Here is an 18,150-nt window from a genome sequence, read left to right on the forward strand (position 1 = left end):
CTGTTTATTTTATTTGTATCTTTACTCTATTGTATTTATTTGTGCTGTTGCTTGTAGTTAAGATAGATTACTCTTATTTTCTTTATTTTTATTTGACAGTATAGTTTTTCCCTAAAAAAGAGGATTTTGGATATTTTTTGGATATATATATATATATATATATATATATATATATATTTATTTCTAATTACCTTTTTTTTTATTTATTATTCATTTTTATTTCGGTTTTACTTTTAGTAGTATATATATATGGAAACCCATTTCCGCCACTGAATAAAAAATAAAAATAGGGTATTGCAAGTTTTTATCTAACAAATTAAGACTTTTTTCTTGCGATTGAGAGTTTACATCTTTATTTCTCAGTATTGCGATATAAACTAGCACTTGAATGATCTGAACTTATAATTGCAACCAGGATATAAACTATAAACTAATAAGTGTGAGATTCTGACGTTCTTTTTTTCTTGCAATTGCAAGTCTATCACGCAATACTTACTTTAAAACTCTCAACTGTGAGTTTATAGCACGCAATTCTGAAAGAAAAAAGTCAGAATTGCAAAATGTAAACTTGCAATTGTGAGAAAAAAATGCAGAATTGTGAGATAAAAAGTTGCAATTACCTTTTTTTTGTACTCCGTGGCGGAAACGGGCTTTCATATATATGTATGTATATATATATATATATATATATATATATAAACAAGTAAAATTGACAAGAGCACAAAAAAAAAAAATTCCTAAAACAAAGATTACAATGAAAACTAAAAATCCCCCCAAAAAACTACAAATAATACTAAAAAAAGGGCAACATCTCAATTTCCCACAATCATTTAAAAAAACTTCATTTTCAGCACTTTCATTTTCCACACAGTAGCACTGTGCAATTCACCTTGTCATATAGTATGAGCGTGGTTTAGATGGTCATAAACCTCTACAGAGGGAAGGTTAAATCGTCTGTCTGCCCTCCCATGAGGCTGCAGTCAAACGGTATCAACACAAAGCCCTAAACGCTCAAGGTGGCACCATGCTGATGCAGCCATTCCAGCAATCTGAAATTACCTACCTGTCAGCTTTATGTGGCCGTCCTCATCCAAGAGAATGCTGAAATTACACAGATTCACAGCATTAAAAAGTAATTTAACAGAGCATGTCACACTCACACAAAGGGTCCCCTTATTTTCTACTGCCATTCCCACCCTGAGCCATGAGGACATATCTCTATATGTCATGGCTACAAGACTTCAGCCATTATTTTTATAGCCCTATTCTATCCAGACATAAATGTGATTTATGGACGACCTTACAGACAGCAGTGAGGAAGGATAAAAAAAAAAAGAGAATGAGTGAGTGTGTTTTAGTGATTTAAAAAAAAAGGTAAAAAATGGAAGCATGGAAAGGAAAAATATACACTATTTTTCAAAAGATTTTTGAAGTAAGATTTTTAAAACATTTTTTAATAATAATTCTCTTATGTTCACCAATGCTGCATTTATTTTAATAAAAATACAGTATAACAGTAATATTGTGAAATATTATTACCATTTAAACTGCTTTTTATTTTAAATATATATATAAATCGTAATTTATTTCTGTGATGGCAACGCTGAATTTTCAGCATCATTACTTCAGTCTTCAGAGTCACATGATTCTTCAGAAATCATTCTGATATGCCGATTTGCTGCTCAAGAAACATTTCATATTATTATCAATGTCGAATAGAGCTGTGCTGTTTAATTTTATCTTTTGCAGAAACTATGATTTTTTTTTCCAGAAGTGTCTTGGCTGAATGGAAAGTTCAGAAGAACAGAATTTATTTCTTAATAATTAATTAATAATTTTCAGTAACATTATTAACGTCTATACTGTCACTTTTGATTAATTTCATGCATCTTTGCTAAATAAAAGTATTAAAAATATGAATTAAAAAAAATTCCCCAAATTTTCTTTCCATACTTCACTTAGTTTTTTAAATTCTTTTTCTTTTTTAAAAGTACAATAAAAGTCTAAACAATGAATACATAATCACTTCATTTTTGTTAAATTTCCATATTTCCACTTTTTGGAATTTGATGGTCTTTTTGTTTTAAAATAAAATATAAGTTTGAAATGAAATAAATATTATAAATAATGACAATTTTCATTGATTTGGGTGAACTATCCTTTTAAATTCTAGTCTAAATTGGATTTATTTGAGAACATTCACTACTTCTCTGGTTTCAGATCTCTGTAGATGATGCCTAGTCCATGCAGATGGTCCAGAGCTAAAGCCAGTTCAGCCAGATAAAACTTCACATCCTCCTCTGTGAACATCACCTGAGGAAAGACAGCACATGCTTTACATGTCAATCAGACAGTCTTGTCCTCTCGAAGCTGCAAAGAGACTTCAAGCTGGTGGCTACATGAGACTATGCTCTGGATAAAAGCATCTGCTAAATGTTTAAATGTAAATGTAATGCTTGAGGTAACCATTCACTATTTACCTCTTTTGAAAGTCGAGTAAAGAGATCACCTCCTCTTAAAAAGTCCAGAATCAGATAAAGCTTTCCTTCAGTCTGGAATGCTGCAAGGAGTACACAAGAAGAGTGTGAGAAAGAAAGAATGGCTTCATTGGTTAACAGAACATTAGAACGAGAGCCGTTCTTTATTCTGATTGGCTGATGACCAGCACTTACCATAGTGTAGCTTAACAATAAAGGGATGATTAACCTCCACCAGGATGTCCCGCTCCATCTTAGTCCTGACCCGATCCCGTACTGAAAACACACGCATAAATAACAACACTTCTGTTTACTTCCATTGAGTTCACTAACAACGTTCCCCCCTGCCCAGAAATCTGGCACAGCAGAATTACGCAGATGGCACCGGATGACTAATTAAATAAAGTAGGGAGAAAAATGCAAGAGAAGCTGAGAGCTGTAGGGGGAGGAGAGCCATTTTACTCCTGTGGATGTAGATGTGTTTATCATCTGGAAGGGCTGTTTTTCATAGTTCCACCCTTCCACGAACATCAATTTACATTCTTAAACAGCTACAGCTGGGAATTAACCAAGTAAAACACTAGAATAAACATAACTTAAACAGGTTACTGTGGAAAAAGTAAATGCAATCTGGAGTCCCACGTGTTAATGAGACTTTTGAACTGCCTTTAATATCTTGGCTTGCAAACCTGCATGACTTTCTTGAGGACAAAAACTATTAATTTGAATTTTCAGCTATAGGACTAAGGCCAAACATCAAACCTTCTTCCTGTTTTATTGAATTTGTTTCAAGAAGTCAAATGTGCCAAATCATACTTCCTACAATTCCTAGATTATACATGACCCACGTCAATATTTGACTATTCAATAAACATTGGCAGTGTTCAATAATAGTTACAGAAGTTAGTGTTACAAATTTAGGAAAAATGTAAATAAATAAATAAATATGTATGTACGTACATGCGCATACTGTAATGTTGGCCATTGTTCTAGATCTCAGCACTGGTCACTGAAAACCCAATATTGGCTTACTTAATACCTTTTAGGGTGGCTTTTTTCAGCACTTTCATTGCATACAGCTGTCCTGCATCTGGGCCTGTTGTCTTCTTCACCAAAAACACCTGCAACCCACAAACAAAATCAAGGCTTCATCAAAACAACATTAAAAAACGCTTTAAAACAGGATCTATTTTACTCATCAGTTCTTCTTGGAAACATAATTAGTTCTGTGCCGTGACACTGTAACTATGGTGACCATGACTAGCTCCACGTGTAATTTTACTGAGATTGTCGTTAAAATATGAATGACTGTTTTTTCCATCCGTGCATGGCTCATGGTTTCATCTGTGCTGATTGCCTCTCAAAGCACAATGCAAATGCAAACACACACACACACACACTCCAAACACTAAAAATATATTTGTATAAGTGGGTGGCATGACCAAAATCTTATATCACTGTATGAGTAATTTTAAATCACAGTAACAATATGAACACAAAACAGTCTTTTACCTAAATATTTTAAATATCACATAATATACATAATTTGATTATGTAATAGCTTAATTACTTTAAAAATGTATTAATTTTTTTGAAGGTATTTTTTGAAACTTGATGAACACACAAAAAAAGTTCTTTCTTTCTTTCTTTTTACATTTTTACAACATTTATTAACCTAGTTAATAATTTTATTAACCTTTTTTATTTTATTAATGTAGTTAATACAATTTTTCATGTTAATTCAGAGTACATTAATGTTATAACTTTTTCAACTTTTAGATACAAGATCTTAAAAATGTATTAGTAAACATTGAAATTTAAATGAACTTAGATTAATAAATGCTGTAGAAGTGTTGTTCATTGTTAGTTCATGCTAACTAATGCAGTTAAAGGGATAGTTCACCCAAAAATTTAAATTATCCCATTATTTACTCACTCTCAAGTCATCCTAGGTGTATATGACTTTCTTCTTTCAGATGAATCCAGTCGGAGTTATATAAAAAAATTGTCTTTGATCTTCCAAGCTGTTTAATGGCAGTCAGCAGGTGTTGCAGTTCATCAGTCCAAAAGAAGTGAAATAAAGCACATCCATCCATAATAAAAAGTGCCTCACATGGCTCCAGGGGGTGAACAAAGTCCTCCTGTAGCGAAACTGATGCGTTTTTGTAAGAAAAATATCCATATTCAAAATGTAATAATCACTTTAATCTAGCTTGCGCCAACAGTTGTACACAGAAGCATCTCCGGGAGGATGACGTAAGATGTCGGTGTTGCGCTTCCGCGTTCGTCACTTCTGAGCGGCGCATGCGCAAAGCCGACCTCATACGTCATCCGCCCGGAGCTGCTTCCGTGTACAACAGTGAGCGCAGGCTAGATTAAATTGATTATTACGTTTTAAATATGGTTATTTTTCTTACAAAAACACTACATTCGCTACAGGAGGCCTCCGTTTACCCCGCGCAGCCGTGTGAGGCACTTTTTATTATGGACGAATGCGCAGCACTTTATTTCACTTCTTTTGGACTGATGCACTGCAACACCCGCTGACTGCCATTAAACAGCTTGGAAGATCCAAGTAAATTTTTAATATAACTCCGACTGGATTCGTCTAAAAGAAGAATGTCATATATACCTAGGATGACTTGAGGGTGAGTAATTCATGGGCTAATTTTCATTTTTGGGTGAACTAACCCTTTAACTAATGTTAACAAATGAACTAGATTAAATTGATTATTACGTTTTAAATATGGTTATTTTTCTTACAAAAACACATTGATTCGCTACAGGAGGCCTCCGTTTACCCCGCGCAGCCGTGTGAGGCACTTTTTATTATGGACGAATGCGCAGCACTTTATTTCACTTCTTTTGGACTGATGCACTGCAACACCCGCTGACTGCCATTAAACAGCTTGGAAGATCCAAGTAAATTTTTAATATAACTCCGACTGGATTCGTCTAAAAGAAGAATGTCATATATACCTAGGATGACTTGAGGGTGAGTAATTCATGGGCTAATTTTCATTTTTGGGTGAACTAACCCTTTAACTAATGTTAACAAATGAAACCTTATTGTAAAATGAAAAAAATTGTTGTGAAAACATTTGTGTGCATTAAACAAAAATATAATATAGATTACATTTATTAATTCAAATACAGCACCATATACTGTATATACGGCATGTATATGGTAAAAAGGTCCCTTTTTATTTAAATACTATAATATTATTAACATTTTGAATGAGCTTTTATTTTTATATTTTCAGTTCTGATTTAAATTTTTTTTAATTTTATGTGCTTTTTTCATTTTCATTCATTAGTATTTTAATATTTTAGTATTTCAACTTAAAAATATTTATTTCAGTTAGTTGCTAAGTTTATTAAACAAAGTTTTTCCATCAACTGTTTAAATTTTTAATAGTTTTAGTTTACAATAACAACAGTAGTCCCTGCTCGGTCTCTCCATGGACCTATATGGAGTCCTTGGACTAATAAGGTTGAAGACCCTTGGTATAAACAGTATAACAGAAACTTTACCGGTTTATAAATTTGTACCATCATGTATACAGCATATTAAAAAAAATCACAGCCCTAAATTAATGTGACGTACCTTTCCAAAGGAGCCCTGTCCAAGCACCTTCTGGAGCTCAAACTGCTGCGGGTCGGCCTTCTCTGAGCCCTCTTTAACATGATGTGTGATGCTGATCTCTTTAACAGACACTTCTTCCTGGAGAGAAGATGACAACAAGCCAGAGAGAGAATTACATCAGCGAGAAACACAAAAACTTTGAAAGACGTACAAACTAATTCAGACCAGCCAGAGAGAAAGCACTTTTACTTAATTCACCTCAACTCAATAATAAACCTCAACATGCAGCATTAAATGAACACAAGGCTTGAATATGCGGTCGCAAACGCATCACTCTCACCCACGCCACGCACATCACAGCAGTTCGCCATTGTGTCCCACATGTTCTCGGGCCCGACCTGGGGCTCGTCACCCTGCTCCATGCCTGAGGGAGGAGGGGTTGAGCCCCGGCAATCCCCCTGCAGTGTGCGCCTGCTGCTGGGCTTCTGATGCACAGAGAGAGCAGGACCAAACTCGGTAGAAAGCTCATGTGACGGACAGCTTCCTACACGGTTGCCATGACACCGCCCCCAATCCTCCTGCTCCATCACAGTAGCGGTGGGAGTGGAGAAGGGTGACTAAAGACACAACGTTCAAGCTCTTCTTTCCTCACTCTCTTCCTCCCACTCTCCCTCTCTCTTTCCATCCATTTCTCTGTCTCCCCCTCTAATCCATCATCTTTCCATCTCCACACGGTGAGATGATGTCATCCTACGTTGGCGTACCCGCAAAGTGTCTCTCATGCAACTGATGAAAGTTTATGGGCACAGACAGTCCTCCAATGCTCAATATACTGAGACCCAAACAATAACAAAACCTCCACCACGATGCATTAAGAAGTTGCTTAGACAACGTTCAACTGAAATGATACAAAATTCGGCTGCATAAACTGCTTTAGCTAGTCTTAATAGTTAGTCACCTAATTTTTTCTTTAAGACTGGTCATAACTTTTTAAAGTCAGTTACGTAAAAAGGTAGATTAGCCTAATTTGAATCCAAAAAGTAACTGCTATTTGTTCAAACTAGTTCTTTAGACATAGTCTTACATAGTGGCCAGAGCTGGGTAGTAACTGATTACATGTAATCTGGATTATTTAAGTACTTGTAATTAGATTAAATTACATTTTAAAATACTCGTTATCAGACTACAGTTTTTTTATTGATTACATAATTACATATTATTCCCACAATGTAAATAAATTATTCATAATTTATAGATTTTTCCTAATTGCTCTTCTTTTATCTATTAAATGTTCCTTTCTAAAATAGCCTATACTACTTCAATATATTCAAGTCTTCCAGTTTTGTGGACGTTCACACAAAGAATGCACAATTTGAAATTTTTTCTTATCTGAACATCTTTCACCTAATTATGGAAGCCCGTTTCCGCCACTGAATAAAAAAAATAAAATAAAAAAAAGGTTATTGCGATTTTTCTCTCTCTAAATTCTAACTTTTTTTCACAGAATTCATTAATTTTTTTATTCAGTGGCGGAAATGGGCTTCCATACCTAATAGATTTACTTTAAGTAGCCTGAAATTTTAAAATAAGTGTTTTAATAATTAAATATCACATTTCCATGTTCACAGTTCTCTGTTGGTTAATGGTCACATGACATGCAGGTAAACAAATAAAATATTAAAACATTTTTGTAAGTGTTTTATTTTGATTGATGTTATTTAAATTTTTATGATTTCATTATTTATCTGCTTTTCATTAAACTGACAAACCCCCTGCAGTTCATTTACAAACCCCAGTTTGGGAAACCTTGATGTAATGTTTAATGCACTGGAATATATTTACTTCCTCTTTGTATTTTTATATAAATATGGTACAAAATTATCCTATTTAAATCAATGTGATAAACGAGTAATCTTAAAGTAATCAAAAAGTAGTCTGATTACATTACCTAAAATGTGTAATGTAATGGATTACGTTACTAAATACAGTTTTTGTCATGTAATTTGGATTCAGTAAGAGACTACAATGTCTAAGTAATCTACCCAGTGTTGATAGTGGCTATGTTAATGCAGCTGGACACTGGTCACTAGGGCTGCACTTCACTTATAGACACACACTCACAAACTTCTCTTAGCACTTCCCTTCAGGGGAATCCCCGCTGCCATTTTAAAGTGCATTCCACTTCGTGAAGTGGACAAGGGAAGATTATGTGGACAGACCCTTGACCCCTCGATTCTGACCAAGTAAGCGAGTCTACTTCATATGTCAGGCAGCTCCATAGACCACAATGCAACAAGGTTGTGACATGACCACAAATTGTGTTTAAATTACCCCCACCTCGAAACAACTCTATGATATATTAATTATTTTTTAAATATTTAAAACAGCCAAAGCATATCCATATACATACAGTATAGCAAGCTACATCAAACAAATTAGTAAGAGGAAAAAGTCTTTATTTTCTTATCCATTTGATTGTCCACCAGACAGCTTAGAATTGAAGTTGTTATTGTTAACTGAAACAAAATCTATAAAAAAAATTTGAAATATAGTTGAAATAAAATATATAGATATTACCAGAAAGACCTCAATCTAAAAAAACAAATAAATAAATAAGCTTAAGTTGTACTAAAATTATTAAAATGGAAATAAAAATGAATTCTATATTTTTTTATATAATCGATTTTTAATGCAAAGGACTACCAAATATGTGCAATATGATGGACTCCTTTCCTAAAATAAGGATATTATAATGTGTGATATTATAAAGACAATGTAGTTGTAGTTACGTTATCACTGTACTAAAGTTAAATAAATACTATTATACAATATTATCTGGAAAATATTAGTGGTAATTCAAAATAATTATTATTAATTAAAAATTCTCTTTCCATTTAAAAATTAGGTTATGTTCAAAAGGGAATAATGCTGTCGGTATACTTTGCATAATATGCAAATTTTTGTCATAAAATAACTGAAAAACCTACTACATTTGCCAAAATTTGAAGTATACACTCTGTACAATCACACTGTGTGTTTTGTTTCCCCCCTCGATTCAATGCTCCCAACCTTCAATCTGGAGAGTGATAAATGAATCATAATCAATATTGAATCCTCATCTACATAGTGACTCATTTGACTAAACAGCCAAAAGTCAGGACAAAATTAACATTTATCATTGCTTACTGCATTCTGTTCTAAATATTGTTTTGGGAAAAAAGGCGGTAAACACTGTGCAGAATGTTTGTATTCCATTCTGAACACACCCAGAGATTTTCTACAGTCCCCTGTGTAAAGCTCTTGTGGAGACTTGTGTAAAGTCCACCTCCATGAAGATCCCCAAATTCCCTCTTTTTCCCATCTCCAGTGTTATCTCGAAAACCGATGGAACCATAAATACCTCAGAGTCCCATGGAGAGCGATGTGGAAGTGAGGCCAGCGAATCCTCCATCCTGCTCCAGCCCAAATCAGTCTGGCATCGTGTCAGCCTGGGCTCCCTCAGAGCAGCCAGCATCCTGCCATGAGGTGCTGGATCTCCGTCCAGCCCTGACAGTGTTTCAAACCTTTCTGTCGCTTCCTGAATCCCCGCGGGCAAGTCTATGGTGTGACGGTGCAGCCGTCTTAGTCTAGTCCAGTCTGGAGAGTTTGTCTCCAGCATCCAAGCTAAGTATTTCCCAGAAACAAGGTCTGTTGAGATAAAGAATAAAACCAACTGCACTCCACTTCAGATGCCTTGGCTTTTTACGTTCTTGCTGAAAAGCACAGGAAAGTGTCTGCAAGAACTTGGAATCTTCTCTGGGAACATCCAGAAGTCTATAAAGCTGCAATGCAAGCTCTGTTTTCCTGATATATGAAAGAGAAAATCATTTAACCAATCGAAGGAGGAAAAGAAACGCAAAGGGAGGGAGGGATGATGAATCCGCTGTTCACCTGCATCATGTTAAACACATACAAGCATCCAACCAGCAGCACTTCCCCGCCTCTTTCCTCAGCTCTCGCTGAGCATAATTCACACTTCATCTCAATGTCGCCAAGAATGGAAACTGATACTTCAGAATGAGAATGAGTTGCTAACGCTTTAGGGTCCACATGGAAGTTGATAGGAATACAAGATGAGGTATTTAAGTTGCATCCTATAAACTTCCAACTACAAATCAAAGCCATATGTACTACAAAGATCAAAGGTGTACAATAAAGACTTGAGGCCTGATTCCAGGATGTTTGAGTGTGTGTTTGTGTGCAGTTTGTGAATGATTCCTGTCTGATGGAGAGCTGTTGTCCAGTGTGTGTGTGCTTGTGGTGGTATTTTTGAGACTGTGATTCAGAGTACAGATGGTGACAATACAGGATGTGCATGTTCCATGTAATCACTGACTTAAAGAGCACCTGTACCACATGTACAAACAAAGACACATCTTATTGATTTAAAGAAAATCACATCTGCAGTACACAGTACACACTGTAGCTAAATTTATTTGTCAACTCACCTTTTAGTGCTTAATCCTGTTCTGTACACACAGTTCAGTAATTCACAGAAGTGACAATGCATTCTACAGCGGAATTAACTGCTGTAAAATTCAGGTAGTGGCAACCGCATTTACAAAAATTATATGCTGTATCAGGAAACAAACTGGACAACTTGTTATTAACAACGTATTTAAACAACGTATCAGAGTTATGTCTCTTCTCTGTGTACACGCTGCAAGAAATCACAGGGAACAAGGTACGTCTTAAATCATTAGTGTTGCCAAATCTTGCTAGGAAAAAAAAAACACTTTATGGGCCAAGACAAGTGGACATGGCAACCCTTCAAGAGCGCGCTCTGTTGACAGTGGTTTAGTTAGTTCACCCAAAAATGTTCTGTCATTAATTACTCACCCTCATGTCGTAAGACCTTTGTTCATCTTCAGAACACAAATTATAATATTTTTGATGAAATCCGAGAGCTTTCTGAACCTCCATATACAGCAAGGGAACTGAACGTTCAAGGCCCAGAAAGGTAGTAAGGACATCACTAGTAGGGCTGTGTATCACCAGCAAAGTCACAATACGATACGTATCACGATACAGAGGCCACGATACGAATCACGATACATGACTGCACTGAATTTCACCTCAGCAGAATTTAGAAAAACAGCTGTTTATTAAACACTGCTTACTATAGTGCCATTTCTAACTATTGGCAGAGCAGGCAGTTGACCTCTGCATTATGAAGGGCCTCCATAATTGTACCACAGTACAATATAGGTAATGGCATATGTTTCATGTTTACATTGTGCACTCCCCACCAGGTACAATATTCTGATTGTTTGCATCTTGTTTTTAAGCCCATAAATAATAATGTACTTGTTCTAATAAATGTATATTGTAATGTACTCATTCTAATATATTTAAAAAATAAATTTACATTCCTGGTAGGTTATCATTGCACAAATTAACACACTCTCTACAATAAAAAAAAAATTAGAAGAGTTCTAAACTAACGCGCTGTCTTCACTGTATCTAACGCACACACGCTCATGGCTGATTTATACTCGACGCGTCCACAAGTTCGCTTGAGTGCGCGCAACGTCGTTTCGCGTGGCAGTGTGCACAACATTTTTTGTAACTTTCCGCGCAGCTCCGCTTCTGAAGATGAACGAGTTCAAAGCGAATCTAGCCGAACATGCACGTCTGCGCCAGCATTTGTGTGAAACAGAAGCAGTTTGATGTTAAGTTCAGTCACACAAATGGTGGTAATTCATACATACACAGCCTCTCTCTCTGTGTTGTAAATGAATCACACTTTTCTGAGAATAGAATATTGAAGTGGAGATCGCTAAACTGCAAGCTAAGTGGTGTTTTCAGAAAGCAAGCACGTTTATCCACAGTGGAGAGAGCACGCGTGTGCACATGGTTGCCAGGTTGACAAAGATAAGTAGCACACTTAGCAGATATTTCCGTATTGCACAAGTGTAAAGCTCTATTTTGGGGTTTACGTCTTTTTATATCAGGCAACCCAATTGTGTTCCTCTGCGGCCAGATTAAACCTTGTTGTAGCCTATATATGCTTTATTCATTCTTTTTTTAAAACCTTACACTTTTCTACTCAATTTTAAACGTTGTAAAATTTTAAACAAATGAAGTGTGGTCCACTGCTGCACACGTGCCACAATATCGATACAGGGCCAGCCGTATCGATATTTTGAACACAGCACTAATCACTAGTGGTCGACCGATATATTACCAATTTTTGGCCGATGCGTTTGAGGCGGGACTTTTATTTTGACGGCGCTGAGAACGGCAGCGCCTGAACACACAGTGCTCACATTCTCCCTCTTGTTTGCTGTTGTCGTTAACAGTTGTCTAAATATGGATATAAGTCTGTCTAATTATCAGATAGAACGGTTAAACAAAGGAATTAAAATGTATACAAAAAGCCTTATAACGATTGCTTTTATATTATTAGTAATAGAAAGGCATACATTATAATACTTTCTTATTTGCCATCAGCATTCAGCAAATATGCATTTATATCATTTAATAAACATCTATAAACATCTAATTTCAAAAACCTTGCAAACTTAGTCGGATCCAGTTGTGTGATCTTGTGAAGTGTGCATGTGATGTACATGTGTTCATTGAGACGTGCCATGGACAAACTTTGAACTTGTGATTTTAAATTATGCTGCACTTAATGCATTTAGCCACTGTCATATTCATGTAATTTTCACTGTGTGCTGTATGTAAAAAATGAGTGTTACCTTGGCTTTATTTGAAAAAATATGATTAATGCACACAAACTTCTCAGAATACCGAGTGCCCTGTTGGTTACAGTGTTTACTTCCTTTTTAATTATATTTTTATTAAATATTTATTTATTTGTGAAAAATACTTTGTCACCTAAAGTACAAGTATGTTTATTTAACACATTTATTTTTTAATCAATTTTCAAATGATTTCAAATTTCATAAAATATTAATTAAAATAAATAAAATTATATCGGCCATCGGCTACCCTGCTTTCCAAGATATCGTCATTGTCAAAAAAACAATATCGGTCGACCATTAGACATCACTAAAATAGTCAGTGTGACATAAGTGGTTCAACCGTAATTTTATTAAAGGAGACATATTAGGCCCCTTTTTACAATATGTAATATAAGTCTCTGGTGTCCCCAAAATGTGTCTGTGAAGTTTCAGCTCAAAATACTCCACAGATCATTTATTATAACATTTTGAAAATGCTGTTTTGAGTGGAAGCAGAAACACGCTGTTTTTCGGGGCTGTCTCTTTAAATGCAAATGAGCTGCTGCTCCCCGCCCCCTTTTCCAGAATAGAACTGCGCCTTTACAGCTCGTATCTGCTAAAACATCTGTTTTGGTTCTGATTATCATGTTTATCGCGTTGAAATCATGCGTTTTAAACCATATGAGTTTAAACTTTTGATATACGGTTTTCTGAGTGCACACATCCGAAGCACATGGACAGAAAGCAGCTGTCACAGCACGTGAGTACTAAACTAAGTTCTCATTCACACACAAGTTTACGTTAAAAACACACACAAGTTACAAAACAGTCGTTTACGTAGGGAAATAAATTGCATGCTTATTTTAGATCTGTGTGGCAGCAGCAATATACAGTAAATCCACTGCTCTCTTGTCTCCTCTGAGGCTGGGACTGTAAATAGTGTTCTGTGCTCATCAAGATTCAAGATTCAAGAGTGCAGCCAAAGACAGAACAGTTAGCATGGTTTGCTCAAACTTTCGCCATGGCATTAGAACTAGTACACTGTTGTCGCTTGCGAAATCAAAATGACGGTGCAGTGGTTGGAAATTTACAGATTAAGGGGCGGTAATATTATAATCCCTTTGCCACGTCACCAAGGGAGCGAAATCAGATGCGCTCATTTTCTCAGACGCTTGCAGAAAAAGGCTTATCAAAACAATGTTACTGGGTTAATCTTTTTCACGTTTCCTTGGTTTGTAGATGCACCGGGGACCCGATTATAGCACTTAAAACCTGGAAAAGTCAGATTTTTGTGATGTCACCTTTAAGGTACGAGAATATTTTTTGTGTGCAAAGAAAATAAAAATAATGACTTTATTCAGCATTTTTTTATTTTATTGACGTCCTTACTTCTTTTCTGGCCCTTGAATGTGGTAATTATATTGCTGTCTATGCAGGGCTAGAAAGCTCCCGGATTTCATCAAAAACAAAACAAAAATTAAAAGAAGATACTAATATACATATTGGATATTGTCTCTTAATGAACATATTTACTTATTTTTAATTCTTTTTTGAAAGATTACAATTTTACAAGATGCCTACAAATGAAGGGGAAAAACACCCAAAAACTAATACATTTAAAAGTAACTATATAATAATGAAGTAGGCCTATGTTTTCCATAATAACCTGTAAGTGAGTGTCTAATACAGTGTTTCCCAACCGGGGTGCCATGTAAAAAAAGAATTTTTTAATATTTTTAAATTGCTAAAATTGTTCAAAAAAGCATCTATTATATAATATCCATTTCTGATGTCGCCAATAATTAGAGATGCACCGAAATTCCGGCTGCCGAAAATTTGTTTCACTTTCACGTGGTGTGACGCTCTGCGTATTATCCCGCTCTATGCGTGTGTGTGCTCCGCTCAGCTCCACTCGTATACCGTTCATGCTCATCGGAACAGCAAAGTCCACTCGAAAAACGAGCCGACAGGAAACATCAATGTAATACAGTATCGTTTCTGTCTGCAATAGCCCTACTGTGTTGTAACATGGTGTGGTATATGGGCAACTCTGGTAATGCTGCCCTCTCATTCATTGATCTGCTAACCGCATGTTATGATCGCGTGTTCTGATAATAATAAAGCTTTCTAGGACTAAACATTATTTGCATAATTGGTAAAAAAAAAAAAAAATTCTCTTAATAGCCCTACTGTTAGACCTGAAAAACTAAAAAGCAATTTATTTCATTTGTAGGTCTGTCGTTATTTTTTATTTGTGCTATCATTATTCAGTTCTTTATTTGTGTGAAATGACTGTTTACTTGTCATTTTTTATTCAATTCAAAGTTTGAATTGTGCTACTGCAACAAAATTACCCAACTGTAAAATCAAAAATACACAGAGTGAGCAAAAATTTGTGAGATAGTTTAAGTTATAATGGTAATTAAACAATGTTTACATATGAATAAAAGCCTACATTAAAAACTGTCATATAAATTGGTCTCCTCATTAGAAATTAGCCTACCGATTGCCTCCATGGACAAAAAAAATGTATAATATTAAAAATATCTGACACACATATATGCAATATATATGACACATTCTGCAGTTCTTCCCTGCTGTACCGAATATCGATACTTTTCAAAGTATCATATCGAAGTTAGAAATTCAAATATTGTGACAAAATTAATTTTGTAGGGTGCCACAAAGTTGTTAAAATTTCCAAAGGGTGCCGTGACTAAAAAAAGGTTGGGAAACACTGGTCTAATACATGCCTTCCGGAGGTACACGTCAGCTTTGGAGCCAAGCGGAAACCCGATCACTGTCCAGAGTACAGTACTCACCATTCTGCAGGGGAATATTTCACGCTGTCTCTGAAACAGCCTCCGAAGAGCCTTCAGCCTACATTGCAGCATGCGGATCACTGCCTCACTGAAAACAAGTGTCCAGGGCTTAGAAGCTGCCATACTGCTACTGCCCTGCTTCTGTCTCTGGTCTAGAGGAACACAGTCCAAGTGAGTGAGCGTGTGTGCCAGGATATGCAAGAAGTTGTAAGGAGTGAACGCCTGGATGACAATCACTGACTCACTGAGGGGGAAGCCCAGTCCTGAAGGAGGGAGTGTTAGAGCCAAACTGGGAGATTCCCCTTCTGCAACCCACCAATCCCTCCAGTACAGAGTCCTGGAGATCCCCACACACTCTCACAGCTGACCAGTCACACAGAGACACATACACACACACTCAGCCTTGTTTCAGGATGTTGGGCTACAGCTGAGATTAACAACACCTGTTGTGTACAGTCCAGTGGGTGCAAAGCAAGAACTGCTGCCTTCAAACAGTCCATAGGTGTGTAGAACACAGTGAACTTTCAATTAACTCCACTTACAACACTTACCAAACTTCACACGCTTTATAAAAGTAATCAGTGTTGATAACTAGAAAGCCATGTCCGTGATAAATAATAAACAGTGTGTTATATAGCTGATAGATGGGCTTTTGTCAAAAATTACTTGAAAAATGAATTGTTTTGCATTATACATCAAAGCCATGTTTTCCAGCAAAAGTGTTTATGAATTTATGGAGTTACAGCTGCATATTTTACATCTTGCCGCAGCTGTTCTTTTTGTAAGAGAAAAGTGAAGAAATGTGAAGAAAACGTTAAATGTCGTAAAATACATTTAAATATACAAAAATGAGAAAAATAATTAAAAGAAAACATTTAATGCAAAATATATATTTTTGGGGGTTCATTGGTGTCGTATAAATATTAGCAGGGCAAGTAAAACGCCACCAAAAATACTAACATCCAAAATATTGCTAATGTTAAATAAACATTTATTTTATACAACAAAAATTATGTAATTCACTGGAAAATACTTGAAAACAGAATATGAGTACTATCCATTGGCAAGGTTGCCAAAACACATGCAGGAAATTGGCCAAACAGTAGGGCTGTGCGATATTGAAAAAAAATGCGATACGCGATACCTTGTTAAAAAATGCGATATTCGATATGTGATACGATATTGCTTAAAGTGTGAAAAATCTATTAAAATTATTTTAATTATTTAAAAATGAAAATTACATAACCAATTTGTTTCACATTCTTTCTTTGAAAAGAAAGAATCACTACAACTTCTGAAAGTGACCAGCAGTGTTTTAGCAGTACATAAAAAGTAAATGGCACAAATCAGAAAATTTAATTTTAACATCAATGTGAATGACAAAAAAATTAATGACACTAATTTTATATCATTGTGACTTTGCTTTCCATACACTAAGTACTTCTTCATATACCACAGCAAAAACTACAGTCTGAGAAAGTTCAAACATGATTAAAGGCAAGTGAACAGTCAGTAAAAAAAAAAGAAAGAAAAAAGGGGGAAAAAGAACAAATACACAATTTACAAGCATAGATAAAATAAATAGTATTCGGGTACAGAAATTTAATAATTAAGTGTAAAATAACATTGCATTGTGTTCACTGTATGAATTAAATTTAGATTAATCTTTGTTATAACTGTTTTGTTGTTTGATTAACATTAGTGACATATTCAGCAGCACGTATTTATAGGCTGCTGTCCCTTTAAATCCAACTGCACGGGTCCAGTATAATGATACACATCTGATATCTTTCTCAGCTGTTTATATTCATTTAAAACATAACTGACTGCGTTTACGAGAATGATCGTCGAGACTGGTACTATTGACATAATTCTATGTGTATGTGCCTGTTCAAACATGGGGAGATGCGAAAGACGAATCAACTTGGTGTTCGCGCGCCATCCGAAACGCGTCTCTCTGCATGTGTGCAATGTTCAGGTGTGAGTCAGACAGCAAGACGAGACGACAAAGAGTTGTTTTCTGCAACTTGTTGCACTTAACTCTTTTTAACGTCAAGCAATTCTCTGCTATATGCAACGAACTAAAACTTTGACCTTTTGCAACGTTTTGATTTAAGTAGCCTATTAAAATTATTCAGATATCGTACAATTGTAATACCATAACATGAAAGCGCAGCTTTTCTATCACGAATGTGCCGAATCTGCTGATGTAATTACAACCGCTAATGATAGAGAAGGGTAGGGGGAGGCCGGGGGAGAGGTGAGCTCTTGTGCCTCAGTTGGTAAAAAAAAATTAGCCAATCACCATCGAGAGTTCACTTTCAGCGCTGAGGAGTGTTGAGAAAAGAATCCTCGCAAGGGAGGCTAGCCTCCCTTCTGATATCAACCAATCATCAAAGAGACGTAAATTACGTGACTGAGTTTGAACGTCTGCCGCTGCGCTGATAATGTACTAAGTACTTATGATGAGTAGCGATATTGAATATTTGATCGCCAACAGATTTACCAAGCTGTCATTCAAACAGTACATATACAAA

The 18,150-nt window shown here is 35.7% G+C and overlaps 1 pseudogene; it reads right to left on the bottom strand.

Annotated features, from left to right (window-relative positions):
- The window catches only part of LOC107586710 (ribosomal protein S6 kinase alpha-3-like), a 48,854-nt pseudogene that overhangs the window by 7,068 nt on the left and 23,636 nt on the right, over positions 1–18,150 (bottom strand).

Source organism: Sinocyclocheilus grahami, unplaced genomic scaffold (assembly GCF_001515645.1).
Source record: "Sinocyclocheilus grahami isolate Dianchi unplaced genomic scaffold, SAMN03320097.WGS_v1.1 scaffold85.1, whole genome shotgun sequence".
NCBI classification, from domain to species: Eukaryota; Metazoa; Chordata; class Actinopteri; order Cypriniformes; family Cyprinidae; genus Sinocyclocheilus; species Sinocyclocheilus grahami.